Source organism: Solanum verrucosum, unplaced genomic scaffold, assembly GCF_900185275.1.
Source record: "Solanum verrucosum unplaced genomic scaffold, falcon-dt-bn FXZP01000102.1, whole genome shotgun sequence".
NCBI classification, from domain to species: Eukaryota; Viridiplantae; Streptophyta; class Magnoliopsida; order Solanales; family Solanaceae; genus Solanum; species Solanum verrucosum.
In genome coordinates, this window is record NW_026019930.1 from 146,102 (window position 1) to 164,331 (window position 18,230).

General features: G+C 34.9%; 1 protein-coding gene and 1 long non-coding RNA gene across 3 annotated transcripts in view; both read left to right on the forward strand.

Annotated features, from left to right (window-relative positions):
- LOC125830656 (60S ribosomal protein L7a-2-like) overlaps nt 1-18,230 on the forward strand; it is a 431,324-nt gene that overhangs the window by 39,213 nt on the left and 373,881 nt on the right. The window lies entirely within an intron of this gene.
- Nucleotides 1-18,230, forward strand: part of LOC125830726 (uncharacterized) — a 165,462-nt gene that overhangs the window by 23,657 nt on the left and 123,575 nt on the right. Inside the window, exon 2 of the long non-coding RNA XR_007443156.1 lies at nt 13,131-13,562. This is a non-coding gene — a long non-coding RNA (uncharacterized LOC125830726). The remainder of the gene's footprint in view (nt 1-13,130; nt 13,563-18,230) is intronic.

Below are 18,230 nucleotides of genomic sequence, written 5' to 3' on the forward strand. Positions count from 1 at the left end.
ATATAAACATGGACTTCACTAATAAATAAAACGAAAAAAGGGGTCATATTTACCCCTATACTCTTAGAAAAGAATTATATTTGCTATTTATTATGAACTTTTTGATATATTTACCCTTGTCATTCAAATTTACCCTTTATTTGTTAAACCTCCATATTTCCACCTAAAAATACCAATGTAGCGCCTATGTGAATTTTATTATCTTCTCATTAAATCAAAATATTATTTAAATAATTTTGACCTGCTCCACACATTAAACCCAATTCACTAATCAAAATAAACCTAATTTGATTCTTCTTAAATTTTCTCTATGGGCCGGCGTTTCTATTGGAACAAACGTAGAAAATTATATACCTCCTCTTTTATATCAGACAACAATCGACTTTAGAACTAAAAATAAATTTTAACATTCAATTCAATATTTTTGTTAAGTAAATTAGAGCCAACTTTCATCTTTAATCTTGACGCACAAATTAAAATTGGTTAAATTAGCATTTAATTCAAAAATATGTAGAATTCCACAAACATTCTACATGTGCTCTGTTTTATCAGACGGTGGAGAAGGTGAAGTGAGGTTCAATGGAGATGGAGAATTCAAGTTGGTTTCCGGTGGCTATCGATGGTGAAACGGAGAGTAGATGATACTAAATTCGAAACAACTATCAGGAAACTTCTATATATATAGAATATTTAATGTAGTTCTGGAATATATTTATTTGGTGGATCTGATTCGATGGTTCACGGGTGATGTTTCAGTTTTTCGATGTGGGTGGAGATCTAACAATTTCATTAATCCTTTTTCTAAGAGTAGAGGGTTAAATATGATTAAATATACTAACATATATAATCAATGTGAATCAGTGTATTTTGGAAAGAAAAGGAACTTATAATCACAACATATATAAAGAAGGCATAAAAAAGTGAATATATATTATTGTACAAAAGATCAGAAGAGACATAGCAAAATAACAACAAAAAGAACTTAAAAAGGATTCTCACCTTGTGTTGTTGATGAGGGTTGCAACAAATGAGAGATCAATTGGTCCAAAAGGTGATGGTAACAGAAATATAAAATGAGAGAGAATTGTATTATAGGAGATAATGGACTTCAATCTTGAAGAATGATACAGATGTAAAGTTGTTGTGGGAATATCAACTATTCCCCGTCTAATAATACTTTTCCAATTTAGAAAATTAAAAGATAATTTATCATTTGGTATTTATTTTATCTTTGCTATTAAATACGTGTTTAATATCTCATATTTTTCTGAAAGCATTAAATTTAATTTGTTTCTTAAGGTGTATGTTAACTCAGTAATGAATAACTATAGTTGGACAAATGGACTAGTAAATAAATAAAGAGATAAGTATATTGAAAATGCCCCTAAACTCGGCGCAAATTATTAGTTTCATCTTAAACTATTGATAACCTTAAAACACCCATTTACTTACTAATTAAACTTAAATACACCCTGATTTTATAACATGAGTGAATATCAACTAGTAATAAATATAAATAAATAAAGAACGACTCACATCTCTCTCGGTCGGTTGGTCAACTATTATTAATGTACAAACAAAAGAAATTTAACGTAATTGATGATGAATAGTTTGAATAAATGTTGAAAGGGCACATCATAAAAATAGGAAAAATGACTAAAATAACATTTATATTAATTAATTGTTGGTGGCGCTTAAATTAAAGGATTATAGTAACACTTTGCTTTATGCAATAATTTAGAATAAAAAGTCAACTTAATTAAGATAATGTATTTCTAGATCTAAAGAGTAACATGCACATTCACATGCATGATTAATGATCCTAAGTCAGAAGTCAGAACCAGTGGCGGATTCAGGATTTTAAGATCATGGGTGCTCACTTGTTGATATAAATGTACAATTATTTTAATTAACGTGAAAATAAAAAGCTTATTATTAGAAATAAGACCTCTAGTCATAAGTTACCGAGCGAACTACGATTAATATCAATATATATATATTTTTAAAAGTTTCTAGTAGTATGATTCTCGACGACCTTTCATATTTTGAAGATATTGAATAATTGTATCATAACATTGCGTGCTGACAACTACAAATATTTACACTCTGGAGTTTTTAAACACTTAAGTTTTTTAATGACATAATACATAAATATTCCCTTTAACTTGGCTTCAAATCACATTTATGCCCTTCAACTTTGGATTTACACAAGTAGACACTTAAACTTGTATAAAGTTGAATAAATAGACACACATGTCCTACATGGCATCCTACATGTCATTTTTTATCCTACGTGGTGTCCTATGTGTATTGTGCCATGTAGGACTCATTTGTTTACTTGTTCAACTTTATACAAGTTTAAGTGTCTACTTGTGCATATTCAAAATTGGAGGACATAAACGTAAAATGAGGCCAAGTTAAATGACACATTTATGTATTATGCCTTTTTTAATACCATAATAAGTGAGATATAGGAAATTTAAAAAGCGAAAAATAAACTAAAAGAAATTTAAGATTGAAATGTTAGTGGAAAAAACGGCGAAGATTGGAAAAAAAGGAAAAAAGAAGAGAAAATGTTTAGTAATATTAATATGAAGGGATAATACATATATTTGACCTTAAACTTGGCTTCAAATTTTAACTTTGACCTCCAACTTTCATAGTGCACAAACAAGCACTTTAACTATCCAACCTTTTAATAAATAAACACGCGATTTTTGGAGCCAAGAGCGTGAAATGCACACGCTGCCACGTGTATTATTGAGCCACTCAATGGTTGCCAACTAATTAAACACTTTACACGTCCATTTTAGAACTAAAAAAAAATAAAATTAATTAAGGGTAGAGTTGTCATTTCAGCATTTTTTTCACTGTTTGTGCCTCAAAAATTACTTCTCACTCGCGCAAAATGCGTGCACATCACGCGTTTTGCCAGGTAAGACACGCGTGTTTATTTATTAAAAGGTTGGATAGTTAAAGTGTCTATTTGTGCACTTTGAAAGTTGGAGGTCAAAGTTAAAATTTGAAGCCAAGTTTAAGGTCCAATATATGTATTATGCCTAATATGAAAGCAGTTAGTAACAAACATAAAAAAAATTGCTTCCACCGGGATTCGAACACTCGTTCTCTCGCGTGCCAAGCACTGTATATTCAGCTTTAGAACCAAAGCGGCTAAAGCACTTTAGCGTTTGTGGGTGCTCAACTGGTTAATTTGTTAATTTTTAAATATTTACTGTCTAACTTTATACGTTACGCTTTGAGATTAGTGGGTGCTCGAGCACCCGAAACCTACAACGTAGGTCCGCCCCTGGTCAGAACCATTCAAATTCAAATTTAGGTTATGACAAAAATAGTCCCTATTGTATGAGTGGGGCAATGATAGTCCCTATGCAATGCAAAAGTTTTACATATTTGGTCCAAAGACAAGAAAAGATTATTTGAAAAATCATTATAATGACATATGAGATTAATCTTTTTTCCATGATTTTGGTTATTTTATAACCCTTAATTAAAGTATAAATGAAGGCTGGCGTGGTTGTGTTACTACTAGCGCACCTTCAATCCTTCATGTGTCAAATCTAAGAACCTATTAGCACCATTTGATTTTCCACTTGCAAAAATAAATTTTATGGTCTCTCAACTTCTGGTTTAGAGTTAATATAATTAATTGTTGGTGGTGCTTAAATAAAAGGATTATAGTAAGACTTGGTTAAGCAATAATTTAGAATAAAAAATCAACTTAATTAAGATAATGTATTCTAGATCTAAAGTAATGTGCACACTCCCATGTATGATTAATGATCAATACAAGTGATGAGAACTAATCAAAATTTGCAAAAATAAAAATAAAAATAAAAATGGCTCTAGCCTCCGAGAAGCTTCACTAAACAAGCTCTTACTACTATGGCACACTCCCATTTTTTTTTTTTTGGGAATCCCCAGGTAAACCCATAACCTCTATCATAGCCTCTGTTTTTTTGGGTCAACACTATGTATTGGGCACTTTGTTGTAATCTATTCACTGTCCATTAGCTCACAAATTACACATGAAATGTAAACCGCACTAAGCAAGCTCATGCGACAAGCTCATGATTGAGTAGCAAATGAAGGCAATATTCGATCTGGTAGATGTTCTACATGGGAGACCCACCTCCCAACCACTCAATCATGCCCTTGTGGGCACTACTACTGATGTTTCTCATTAAAACAAATCACTTCCACTCTTCAAGTCCCAACCTAGTTTTGCTCGGCCATAGTGATAGAGCCAGAAATTTCGTTAAGGGTGTTCAAATTTTAAAAAATTGACTTTTTTTTAGCGAAGTGGGTGCACCAAAATTTAAAATTAAATTCATATCATTTAACTAAATCTTAAAATTATAAAACTACCAATGATATAAATCAGAACTAACGGAGAAAAGTCAAGTAATAATAATCAGGGCTTAATGTTGAATACACCCCCTAGGGTAGCTCTGCCTTGAGTCCAACATTATGGTATTGGACGATCCTCATGGACAACCTGGAGAAATCGAAATTGCGAAAGATTAGCATATAATATGGCGAGTGATACAAATAATTGTCTTGGGAATATCAACAAGAAAAAGAAGGCAAATGAAAAGAATATAAAAAATGAGTCTAGACAGGTTTGAACCCGCAACCTCACTTGCGAATTTCAAGCCAAGAATCAGTTGGGCTGCGGATAACTTTTGTTAGCAGCCATGGAAGAACTCATAAGCTTGAGAATCATGCAAAAGTAGGCTTGAGAGAGAAGAGAGGAAAATCAATCTTATTCACAAACTGAACTGTAGAGTACATTTTATAGTTAGAGAACTAGCTAACTCTGTAAACTAACTAACTATGCCTAACAGACTTTCTAACAACTTTACAAAATATCTTAATTGAGTAAAGACACAATTACCCATCAGCTTGGTATGGTTCTCATAATTCAACATCCCTCCTCAAGCTGATGGGCCAAACATTGTCTTTTACACCAAGTAAACTAAGTAAATACTCATGTTGAGCTCTTCCTAGGCCTTTAGATAGTATATCAGCTAGTTGATCATTGGTAGATACATGATAAGTTCTGATCAGGCCCTGCAGTACTCTTTCCCTCACAAAATGACAATCTATGTCTATGTGCTTGCTCTTTTCATGAAAAATAGGATTCGCAGCTATTTGAATGGCTGCTTTACTATCACACATTAGTTGCACAGGAACTTGTACTTCAACTCCCAGCTCCTTTAGTAAACCAATTAACCAACTAATCTCAGCAGTTGCAGATGCCATGCTTTTGAATTCGGCTTCAGCTGAACTTCTAGATACCGTGTCTTGTTTTTTTGATTTCCATGAAACCAATGCTCCTCTAAGCTTCACAAGGTAACCTGTCACTGATCTTCTGGTCTGCAGACATGCTCCCCAATCTGAGTCACAGTAGCAAGTCAGATTGTTTGTGGATTCTGCTGGCATATACAATCCTAGACCAAGTGTCCCTTTTATGTACCTTACAACTCTCAAGGCAGCTGACATATGTGATACCTTTGGACTATGCATATACTGACTTAGAACCTGAACTGCAAAGGCCAAGTCAGGTCTAGTCATGGTTAGATCTAATAACCTGCCTACTAACCTCTGATATGGACTAGGATCCTTGAGTACAGTGTCATTGTTTTCCCTCTTTATACATTTGTCATATTCTTCAGATGTGAGCTTCAGATTCAACTCTAAAGGTGTTCCTGCTGGTTTAGAGCCACTCAGGACAGATTCTGCAACTAGCTCTAGAGCATACTTTCTTTGCGACATTACTATCCCACACTTTGATCTGGCAAATTCTATGCCTAGAAAGAACTTTAGTTCACCAAGATCTTTCATCTTGAACTTGGTTTGCAACTCAGCTCTTGTATGATTTATCAGTGTTGGACAACTTCCTGTGACCAACAGATCATCAACATACACTAGAACTACTGTAATGCGTTCCCCTTCCTTCTTAGTGAATAATGAGTAGTCAAAATGGCTTTGTATGAACCCCAAATCTTCTAGAGCCTCAGTTAGTTTTTTGTTCCACTGTCTAGGGGCCTGTTTAAGACCATAGAGTGACTTGTGGAGTTTGCAGACTTTAGGAGAGCCCCCTGTCTAGCAAACCCATCAGGAAGTTTCATGTACATTTCTTCCACAAGATCACCATTGAGGAAAGCATTATGAACATCCATCTGGTAGATGAACCACTGTTTGGAAGCAGCCAGAGCAATCACAGTCCTCACAGACACCATTTTAGCCACTGGAGCAAAAGTTTCAGAGTAGTCTATACCCTATTTTTGGCTGAACCCCTTTGCCACTAATCTAGCCTTGAACCGCTCCACCTCACCATTAGCTTGGTATTTGACTTTGTAGATCCATTTACAACCAATAGGGGACTTATTAGGAGGTAGATCCACTATACTCCAAGTATGATTATCTTCAAGTGCAGCAATTTCTAATTTCATAGCATCCACCCACTTATGATCAAGAGAAGCCTCCTTGAATGACTGAGGCTTATGATGAGTATCAATAGACCTCAGGACTTGTACATGAGTTGGGTTCACAGTTGAATAATTGACATATGAGTGAATGGGATAGAGGCAGGAAGAGGCTTTGGCTTTAGAACTAGACACAAAGTCTTGCAACCATCCTGGAGGATTGTGACATCTAGCCGACATCCTAGGTTCAGGAACCACAACTGGAGGTGGAGCAACATGTTGTGTTTGATCAGCCACAACCTGATTATCATGACAGGGAGCACTGTCACAGCTCAAATGAGAGTCAGTCCCTCCAGGAGCACTGTCACAGCTCAAATGAGAGTCAGGAGACAACAAGTCAAGTACTGGAAAAATAGGAGATATAGAACCCTTCATATGTTTGAAAGGGAAGAGGTCTTCCTTGAACACAACATGCCTGCTCACAAAGAAAGACTTGTTGGTGAGTGCATATAACTTGTAGCCTTTCTGTGAGTGGGAATACCCCATGAAAACAGCTGGTATGGCTCTAGATGCAAACTTGTCAGTTTCCTTAGGACATGTGGCATAGCACAGGCAACCAAAAACCCTGAGATGAGTCACAGTAGGAGGTTGCAAATATAGCAATTCATAAGGTGTCTTATAGCCAATAACTCTAGAGGGAAGCCTGTTTAGGAGATAGACTGCAGACATAGCACATTCTCCCCAAAACTTCAAGGGCATTTCGGATTGGAATCTGAGGGATTTGGCCATACCAAGTATGGTTTTGTGCCTCCTTTCAACCACTCCATTTTGCTGGGGAGTGTAGACACATGTGGTTTGATGTTGGATGCCAAAGGCCTTTAAAATATCTTGAAAACAAGTACTTAGAAACTCACAGCCATTATCAGTTCGAAGAGTCTTAATAGTAGAAGAGAAAACATTCTGAACTGTATTAATAAAAGCTTTCAGGACTACAACAGTATCAGATTTAGAATGCAACAAGTACAACCAAGTAAATCTAGAGTAGTCATCGACTAAGGTAACAAAGTATCGCTTATCATCATACGTGGGAACTCTATAAGGACCCCATACATCACAATGAAGTAATTGAAAAGTAAATTGAGACCTACTAGTACTAACAGGAAAAGGTAATTTTGCTTGTTTGGCTATTGGGCACACAGAGCAATGAGAGGACTGAGTAGACTGAGGGAGGTGAGGAAGACCACCAAGCTTGGTTAACACTTCTAACGGAGCATGACCCAATCTAAGATGCCAAAGATGAGCATTATTCGTAGAAACTGAGGTGACTGTATGACTGGCTGGATAAGAGGGAGAGGAACAAGTTTGAAGACCCGATCCTCCATGTAGCACATATAGACCTTGGTGTTCTCTACCAATCCCCTTCACCTGTCCAGTGGAGAGGTCCTGAAATATACAAAAATCAGGAAAAAATGCTGTTGAGCACTGTAATTCTTTTGTGAGTTGGGATACTGATAGAAGATTGTACTTAAATTCAGGTATGAACAACACATTTGTAATATCCTGATCCTTAAACACAGTGGTTTTCCCTGTATGAAAAACTGACACAATATTTCCAGTTGGTAACTGCACTTGACTACTGGTAGAAGTTGAAATAGCCTGACAGTTTTTCAATGTGATTATGTCTGATGTCATATGGTTGGATGCACCTGTATCAATTATCCAATTCTGACTCATGTAATTGGACATTAGGGATATCAAGTTACCTGCTGCGGTAGTACTGGTGGATGAGCCATCAGCAGGACTCTTATTCAGCATTTGAATAACCTGTTGGTACTGCTCAGGAGTGAAGTAAGGCCTGACATGATGCATGAGTTGAGAATCTCCTCTACTTTGCTGAAGGTCAAACTGTTGCATCTGAGGAAGAACTCTGGAGTTGTGAGACTGCATTTGGAGATTTGGTGAGTAGCCTTCAGTGGGAAATTGCTGCAGAGGTAGTTGATGACCAATCTGTTAAGGCCAGTAGTTGTGTTGACTGTTTGTCCCTATGCCTGTAGTCAGAACACTAGTATGATTGGCAAAGGGAATATTACCTGCATGGCTGGACTGATAGTTTGCTGGTACTCCCTTCTTTCTCCCTTTCCAATCTGCAGGATATCCAACAATCCTGTAACAGGTATCCTTTGTGTGTCTTTTGAAACCACAAACTTCACATAAGACCTGAGGTTTTTTTCCTCTATAGTTGCTGCTACTACTAGCACCATGAGATAAACCGCCACTACCACTCATATGATTAGTAACCCTATTGTTGCCAAACAATGCAGTAACATCATTGTGACTAGGTCTAGTGTGACTTAACAGAGCAGTTCCATCATGTGTATCACCAATGTGCATCCCCTGAGTAAAATTGACTAATGTTCTCTGGCTCTCCTGATCAATTAACATTGAGTAGGCCTTATTAACACTTGGAGTTGGGCTCATCATCATAATTTGACTCCTGGATTGAGAATATGACTCATTCAGTCCCATTAAGAACTGGAGTAACCTCTGGTACTCGAAATGTTGCAAATAGCTTTGAGATTCTGGACAAGGACAACCTGGGCAGGGCATGATGGCATCAAACTCATCCCAGAGATCCCTCAATTTAGAGAAGTAATCTGCAATTGTCACTGTTCCTTGAGTGAGAGTATTAATCTCTCTATGCAGAAACAGGACTCTAGATCCATTCACTTTGTTGAATCTCTCCTTTAGATCCTCCCATACTTTGCTAGCATTTGACGCATATACTACACTACTTAGAAGCCCAGGTCTAACTGAATTCATGATCCAGGACAGAACTACAACATTTACTTTCTCCCACTGATCGTGATACATTGCTGGAAATTGAGACTTAGGAAATCTACCATCTACAAACCCCAACTTGCTTTTACCTAGCAGACCAATTCTCATAGACCGACTTTATAAAGCATAGTTTTCAGATCCAGTTAACTGAAGTGAGATGAGAGAACTACCTGGAGTGTCAGTTGGCTGCAGAAACAATGGATGATTGTGATCTAGTGTAGGAATGGCGTGAATTGTCTGCTGAACATTCACTCCGTTTGTGTTGATTTGCTCTTCCTCGATTGCCATGCTTTACGATTCAGATCTGGCTTAGATGAAATAACTTCCCACGAGCTTGCTACTTTGAGTTGAGACAGAAACTGCTTCAGATCGATAGTGAAAGCTCTGATACCATGTTAGCAGCCATGGAAGAACTCATAAGCTTGAGAATCATGCAAGAGTAGGCTTGAGAGAGAAGAGAGGAAAATCAATCTTATTCACAAACTGAACTGTATAGTACATTTTATAGTTAGAGAACGAGCTAACTCTGTAAACTAACTAACTATGCCTAACAGACTTTCTAACAACTTTACAAAATATCTTAATTGAGTAAAGACACAATTACCCATCAGCTTGGTATGGTTCTCATAATTCAACAACTTTGATTGAAGGAATGTCACATTTATAATATATAACTATATATCTGTTTTTACCCTTCTCACACGGTACATATTTCGTAAAATTTTCCGACGAAGCAGTGTCACGTGGCACCCATAGACCTTGCTAAATCCGCCCCTGCTTTTGTCTATTTAGGGCGTAAGAATGGTTTGAGGTAAACTTGAATGGATAAAAATAATAGATTTTTTCTTGTTAATTTTGCTTATAGTATGAAAGTCTATGTCATTTTCGTCTTCTTTTTTTTGCATATTGTTTAGTTTATCCTCGTTATACTTGTTCTCTATCAAATTAGTTCCCCATGTGTCCCACTGTTTTTGTAATTTGTTGTAGACACGGTAAGAGTCAAACCAAACCCCACACAGTGATGATGGCTTAATTTTTATTTATTTTTAAAAAAAAGAATGGGAAAGTAATTAAAACCAAACAATTATTATGCATCTTTTTTTAATATAGTATAGTGTATTGTACTATTCTCTCCGTTTCTTTTTATATGTCACTCATTTATATAAATAGTTGGATTATAATACTTGTTATTTCATAAAATCAATACATAAATTATTATATTCTTTCTATTATAACCTTGATAGAATAATTAATTAGTCTTGAAAATATTTACTTTGACTAACCTTGGAAAACTAATAAGTAATTAATATTTATTGGAGTACTACATACATTGATTAATTACTCTCTTCATTCACTATTCTATAAAATATGATTTTGAAAATAAACTCAAAAATTTAAGTAGTCATCCAAATGCATTTTAATTTTTGAAATCTAGTATATTCATCATTTATTGAAAAGTTGATTTAAGAAAACATTATAAAGGGTAAAGTTACTTAATTTCTTAATGCAAGTGAAATCTAAAAAAGTGACATTTAAAAGGGAACATAGAGAATACTATAGATAATACCAAGGAATGGAACATTGTCACAGTTCGATTTTTAAAAAAAAAATAGATGTCAATGTGAACAATAATTAACTACTTCCTTTGTCCCTAATTATTTATCCTCTTTTGAATCGACACACTTATTAAGAAAACAATGATTGATATAGTGAATTTACCATTTTACACCTATTAATTATGAAGTGGATGCATTAAAAACTTAAAATTTTCAAAAAGTTTACCTTTTTCAAAGTAATTAATTGAGGGTATAATAGGTAAAAAGAATTGTCCTTTCTTGATTTGTCAAAATGGACAAGTAATTAAGGACAACTAAAAACGAAAAAGTAGACAAGTAATTAGGGATAGAGGACGTATCAAATTGTCACGATTCGAATATTTTTTTATAAAATAGATGCGAATGTGAACAATAAGTAACTACCTCTCATCTCTTTCTTGTATTTCTTTTCTAAATTAATAAATAGAGTAAAAAAAGAATTAAAATGTTTCGTGCTTAACTAGGCGGTAGGAGTACTTAGTAGCGGATTAAATATTTCTAAGTTATTTTTATATTTGTCAAACACTTCAAAAAATCAAAAATCAACTTTTGGAATGGCTTAAGCGTTAATGGCTATCTAAACTATAGACACACGATTTCAAACTAGGAAGAATAAGTAGATACAATAGAAATATTTATGTAATTACATAGTTTTTCCATAAAACAATCCCTTATCAATACATCACTTCAATTCGAAAAATCCTTTTGTCTTCTCTTTATTAAAAACCCCGTGGCATCCTTTTCTTTTTTCTTTAGAGATCCGTCTCCATACAACTTTCTTACCCGGAGACTCACATCCAGTGTTTTCTTCTATTTCATTTTTGATGTTCACAGCTGAAACCACAAGTGAATCAGTGCACTCAAACAGTTCAATAAGTCGCAGTGTTGGAATATCGGCAAAGCTAATAGGGATCTCCTTGAAGTAGTGACATTCTCTTATAACTAACTTCTCAAGCACGGGAAAGGATTCCTCTGAAGGTTTCCATTCTTCCATCCTCATAAAGTGTAATGCCAAGTATTTGAGTGCAGGGAACTTCACATTTGTGACGTCCCAACAATGGTACTCTGTTTCCTCCCAATGAAATCCTCCCTCTAATGTCAGACTCTCAAGCTTCTTCAATCTTGCAATATTTAAAACCATTTCTTCTGTTATGAAACAGCCGCCAATGCACAAATCCCTAAGATTTGAAGGGAAGACAAAGTAGCTCTCCCAACCAACTGAATCCCAGAATCCCTGAGGGCTTATGACCAGATTAATAGATTGAAGCTGAGTATGAACTTCCACTGAGGGAAACAAAGAACAGCTAGGTAAATCAATAATGTGGAAGCATCTGAGTTCTTCAATATTCGGAAACCTCCACCAAAACCTTGGGGTCCTATCATCCACGCGCATAACATGAGCGCGGAATGTCTTCAAGTTCTCTAGCATAGTTGTAGAAGATTCTTCAAAAGTTTCCCAATCATTGTCGTCCCATATCAAAGACAAATTGTGTATATCTACATGTCTTAGCCTCGTCATTTTCCAGATAGCTGCAAGCGAGGTCCTTAGAGAATTAGATGAACGAACCATGAGAGTTTGAAGATTGAGCAGGTGAGATATCCACTTGAAATCAAATTCTTGGACATAAATCTCAAGGTACCTCAAGTGAGTTAGAGATTGTACTGCACTAGGCCAAGAACTTGGAAGCTTTGCATGCGGAAAATGCAACACCCGAACAAGTCTTAGTTTTACAAGTAAAGGTAAAGGATTTGATAGGTTCCATGTGTTGAACTTTGGATGAGCAATGAACTCCAAAGACGACATAGGACATTTACCAAAACAGTATGTTTTGTTGGTGGACTCAAGCATTGGAATCTTATCCAATTGATATTCAGAATGATCTAATTGTTCAACAAGATCATCATGAATATAAATCCATAACCGTGATTCCATGGAATGCAAATGTTGATAAGGATTGTATGGCACTGCGGTCTGCATATACTTGTCTTCTGTGAGTTTTCTCAAGCAGAACTCACGCACTACATCATGAAGTATGCAGTATTTTGTGTCACCATTAACACTCCTCTTAGAGACCATAACTAGGCTTCTGTTAAGTAGATCATTCAAACAAATTCTAGATGCTTCCTCCATATTCTCTGTGTCGACATTCAGTACAAACTCTTCAGCCATCCACAACTTCAACAAATTAGACACTAGAATCTCATGGTCTTCTGGAAACAATGCCATGTAAAGAAGGCAAGACTTTAGGTGGTCTTCTAAATGGTCATAACTTGACTGTATCACCTTCAAGCTCTGCTCTCCTAAAACATAAGAACTTAAGTCATTTGCAACCTCTAGCCACAGGCTGGACGACTCCCATTCCTTTTCCCCAATAATTCGGCCAGCAACTAGGACAATGACAAGAGGCAATCCCTTACAATGTTGGGCAACTTGTAGCGCTGCTGGCAGCAGACTCGGTGGACAACTCTCTCCTCGAAATACCTTTTTCTGCAATAATTCCCAACTCTCGGCCCGTGTTAGAAATCTAAGAGGATAAGGATCACTGTGGTGCTGAAGATGCTTAGCCACTTGTTCAATTCGAGTTGTTACAATTACCCTACTTCCATTTTCACCCATAGGGAAACATAAACCCAAATCTTCCCATGCCTTGACATCCCATATATCATCTAATACAATGAGGTATCTCCTGCCTATCAGACTCCTGCGTAACATGTCAGGTCTGTCATCAGCCTCAATGATTTCGCTCTTACGTGTTGTTTGTTTAAGGATCTCACCCAACAACGTTCTCCTATCATATTCTTGAGAAACAGAACACCATACTTTAACATCAAAGTGATTAACAATAGAGGGAATGTTGTACACTTTCCTGGCCAAAGTTGTTTTGCCGATTCCAGCCATTCCAAAGATTGATATAACATCCAGCTTCTTTGTTCCTCGTGTCAATTTCTGCATTATACTTTCTGCATCTTTTTCAAAGCCCACAATTTCTTCATCAATTGATGAAAAACTACGTTGGACGGAACTCCCCGGAATCAATAGAGCTCCTTTTCCACAAGTCTCAACAACATCCATGTCAATTGGTTTGGTGTCTTTCACAATCCAACTGCCTTGAAGTTTATTGCTCTGTCACATTTTCATAAAAGAAAACGAACTTTTAACGATATTCATACTATAGAGGAAAAAATCAAAACAAAAAATATAAAATGAAGTAATGCCACACAGCAGAAAAAAAAAGTCTTATTTGAGGAAATAGGTGTAATTGATAGCCTATCGCACTGCGGACTTATTTGTAATAACCTCACTTGGTTCAACAATATATTCAGCAATTACCTAGTGTCCAGAGAAGCCAGAGATGAGCTCAACATGGATATACAAGAGTTCCCTTCATTTCAGATGAAACATATGAACAATTCTTTCCTTTGCATAAATTTGTAGCTTCAAACAACTATCTTCACTACTAAAAACAGAGGTTCTTCCCACTGCAAATCAATAAGAAATTTGTGTTATCAAAACATGATTTTCCCATCCATAAAACGCATGGTGGGAAATAGATTATCCCTGAAATACTGGGAAGCTTCCTAACTTTTCCATGTAAAAACACTATTATTATTTTTTTCTTTTTTTACCATTTCAATTAAAATATCTGTGGGAATAACCACTAAACATTTTTCAGTGGGAGTGATTTTTCATTAGTGCTTTCTTTTGTTTCTAAACTTAAAACTAGTTGGATTTATAATTTGAAGGTTATAATTGTCATAAATCTCAAATGAATACACAATATTAACTGATTCACAACTAAATATTTATCAAAATTCTAATACATATACATACAAGATATGAGCTAAAGCTATTGGGTTCCTATGAACCCTAAATTAACCTTTGGATCCGGGATCAGCTTTCCTAATTCATCAATTTCTTGTTTGGTTAATTTTTTATATTTAATAGATCGGATACCAAAAGAACATAGATTTCTTGTTTTTTGTTTGGTATTGTTTGTCTCAATGAATCAGAAATAGTATCACTTCACTAGTAAAAGCTCAAAGGATTTGAATTTTGGTTGTAAAAAAAACTTTGTTGGATAAGCTAGAAACGAAATGACATAAAAGTATGAATATTTGAACTTTGTTAGATGATTTTATAATAATATGAATATTATACAAATGATCAGCAAGGAAATAGCAAAAGAAGAAATGGAAACCTAAATTAAAAAAAAAAAAAAACAATAAAATAAAATCTCACCTTCCGTTGTTAAGGGTGGTTACAGAGAGACCAATTGCCCCAAAGGGTTGCCCTAAATTGATAGTAACAGAAATTTTAAAAATGATAAATAATTGTTGTGGGAAATATCAGCACGTAAATAAATAAAGCTTTTTCTATTTATTTTTTTTGAGTGTTCACAATTAATTTTTTTTATTAGAATTTACTTTTTTTTTTTAATCATCTTTGTGTATTTATTAGAAATAAAATACGTAAATGTTTCCTTAATTTTTTGAAGGAAAATAAGTTGATGAGAAAATTGAAAAATATTTTTCAGAAAATGTTTTCTTTTATACTAAACACACCCTTTATGTATTATTTATTATTTTTCATCTCAATTCATATGGTACCTTTTAAATTCTTAGAAACGAGCCTATTTTTAATAGTAACTTTTTCATAAAATATTTTGAGTTGGTAATTAATTTGACTATAGCATTTTCTACGCATTTTTCAAGTATATAAATTTTATTTAAAAAAATATGAAATTCTATATTCAAATTCATAGTTAAACTAAAATTGTTTGACTCTCAAAATTCAAAGTGCATATAAATTGAGACATGTGTACGGGTGGTAGCATTTGTTGCATTTGGTATGTGGATTCTATCTTTTATTTCTGGGAAAAGTACATGATATACCATTCAGCTTTGTCATTTAGAGCTGATATACATTCCGTTATGAAAGTGATTCATATATACCCTTACCGTTATACAAATGACTCTCATATACCCCTACTGTTACAAAATGAGCTCTCATATACCCTTTATCTAACGGAAATGAAAAAATAAGTTGTATTTTTTACTTTTATTTTTTTAAAATGATGTAAGGATATATATGATCCACTTCAATTCAAATTGTTTGACAAAAAGTGCAAGGTACCTCAACCGAGTTAGCGATTGCATTGCAGTAGCCCATGAATTTGACAATTCCACATCCATCAAATGCAATGCCCGAACATATCTTAATTTAACAAATAAATCTAAAGGATTTGAATATAGGTCATTCCATATATTGAGTTTTGGGTGAGCAATGAACTCCAAAGAATTTGTTTCCTTGAAATCAAGCATTGAAATCTTATCCAGCTGGTAGTCGGAATGATCTAATTGTTAAATAAGATCATCATGAATATAAATGCATAACCGTGATTCCGTGGAATGCATGTAAGTGACTTCTGTGAGTTTTCTCAAGCAGAACTCACGCACTATATCATGAAGTGAGCAGTATTCTACATCACGATTAATTCTCAAATCACTCAAGCAAGCTAGAGATGCTTCCTCCATGTTATCTCTTTCGGCATTCAATACAAACTCTTCAGCACATCATCCACTGGAATCTTATGGTCCTCTGGGAACAATCCCATGTAAAGAAGGCAACACTTCAAGTGGTCTTCTAAATGGCCATAACTTGATTGTATTACCTTCATACTCTGCTCTCCTAAACCAATGGAACTCAAGTCATTGGCAACGTCAAGTTACAAGGACGCCTTCCTTTCCATTTTTGCAATAATTCCAGCAACCAGGACAACCACAAGAGGCAATCCTTTGCAGCGTATGTCGACTTGTAACCCTGCTTCCTGTAGATCCAGGGGACAACTCTCTCTTCGAAATACCTTCTTCTCCAATAATTTCCAACTCTCTTCAGACGTTAGAAATCTAAGATAATAAGGATCACGTACTGTGGGGCTGAAGATGCTTTGCCACTTGTTCAATTCATGTTGTGACCATTACTCTGCCTCCATATTCACCTTGAAAAAAAACATTTTTCCAAATCTTCCCATGCCTTGACATCCCAAATGTCATCTAACACGATTAGGTATCTCTTTCCTATTACAACCCTGCGCAACATGTCAGCTATGTCATCGTCCTCTTTGATTTCGCTATCATCATTTGTTGCTTGTTTGAAAATCTCAGCCAATAACATCCTCCTATTATATGCTTGCGACACAGCACACCATTCTTTAACATTAACAATATAGGGATTGATGTATACCTTTCTTGCCAAAGTTGTTTTACCGAGTCCAGGCATTCCAAAGATGGAGATAACATCCCGCTCCTTTCCTTGTGTCAATTTCTTCATTATCTTTCTCAAATCCCACAACTCCATCATCATCATAAATTGATGTAATACTAAGTATGTTGGAAGGCTCTGCAGAAGAAAGAGTTCCTTCTCCAAAAGACTCAACAACTTCCATGCCTTGACTTAAATGCTTTGTCATCTTTCATAAAAAATAAAAATAAAATGAAAACAACATTATTTCATAATTTAGAGATGACAAAAAATACCCAAAGCAAAACATTAATTTTAACAAAGTAACATAACATGCCAATTCTTATGTGTCACCAATATGTAATCAAGATGAATTAAATCAATATATCCCCTACATTACACTTTTACGTCTGGTAGTTTCTTTCGGTTACTGAAATAATCCGCCATGGAAGAGTTTCGAAGCTCAAATTTTAAAACTCAATCTACCGCAAATGTAAATCATTTCGATTGTAAAATATATCAAAAAATTTAAAATATTGAGCGGAACTTATATTTCAAAATTAGAATTGTTTAATAGAAGTTTTTAGTTGGTCGAAATGGAAAAAAAAAATCAAATCATTGAAGAAGATGAAATGTGGCAATGTATAAATAGTGTTTCTAGTAAAAGTTCAAAGGATTTAAATTTTGCTTGTAAAGAAACTTTGTTAGTTAGAAGTAGTGCAAGGTTTAAATCTATTTTATTTTATTTTTGCTATTCTATTATATTGATCTACTGAGTGTACCATTTTAAAGAGTATACTAGTCAAACTAAGAACAGAAAATTGTTTTCGTTTGCCGTTAGTTTTTTCCGTTGAATTTTTTTAATATAATAATTTATAAAACATTACTAAAGATACGTTTAGTTTATTTTAATAAAACTCCAGAAAAATGTATCTTTTGGTAAAATGTAAGGGCCTAAAATGCCCTCAGGTATTTGAATTGGTACAAAATTATCCTCCATCCACTTTTCGGCCTTAAAATACCCCCTGCGTCTACCTTTTGGCTCAAAAATACCCTTGATATTAGTCCTTTGGCTCATATTTGCCCTTATTTTTAATAGCTCCCTTA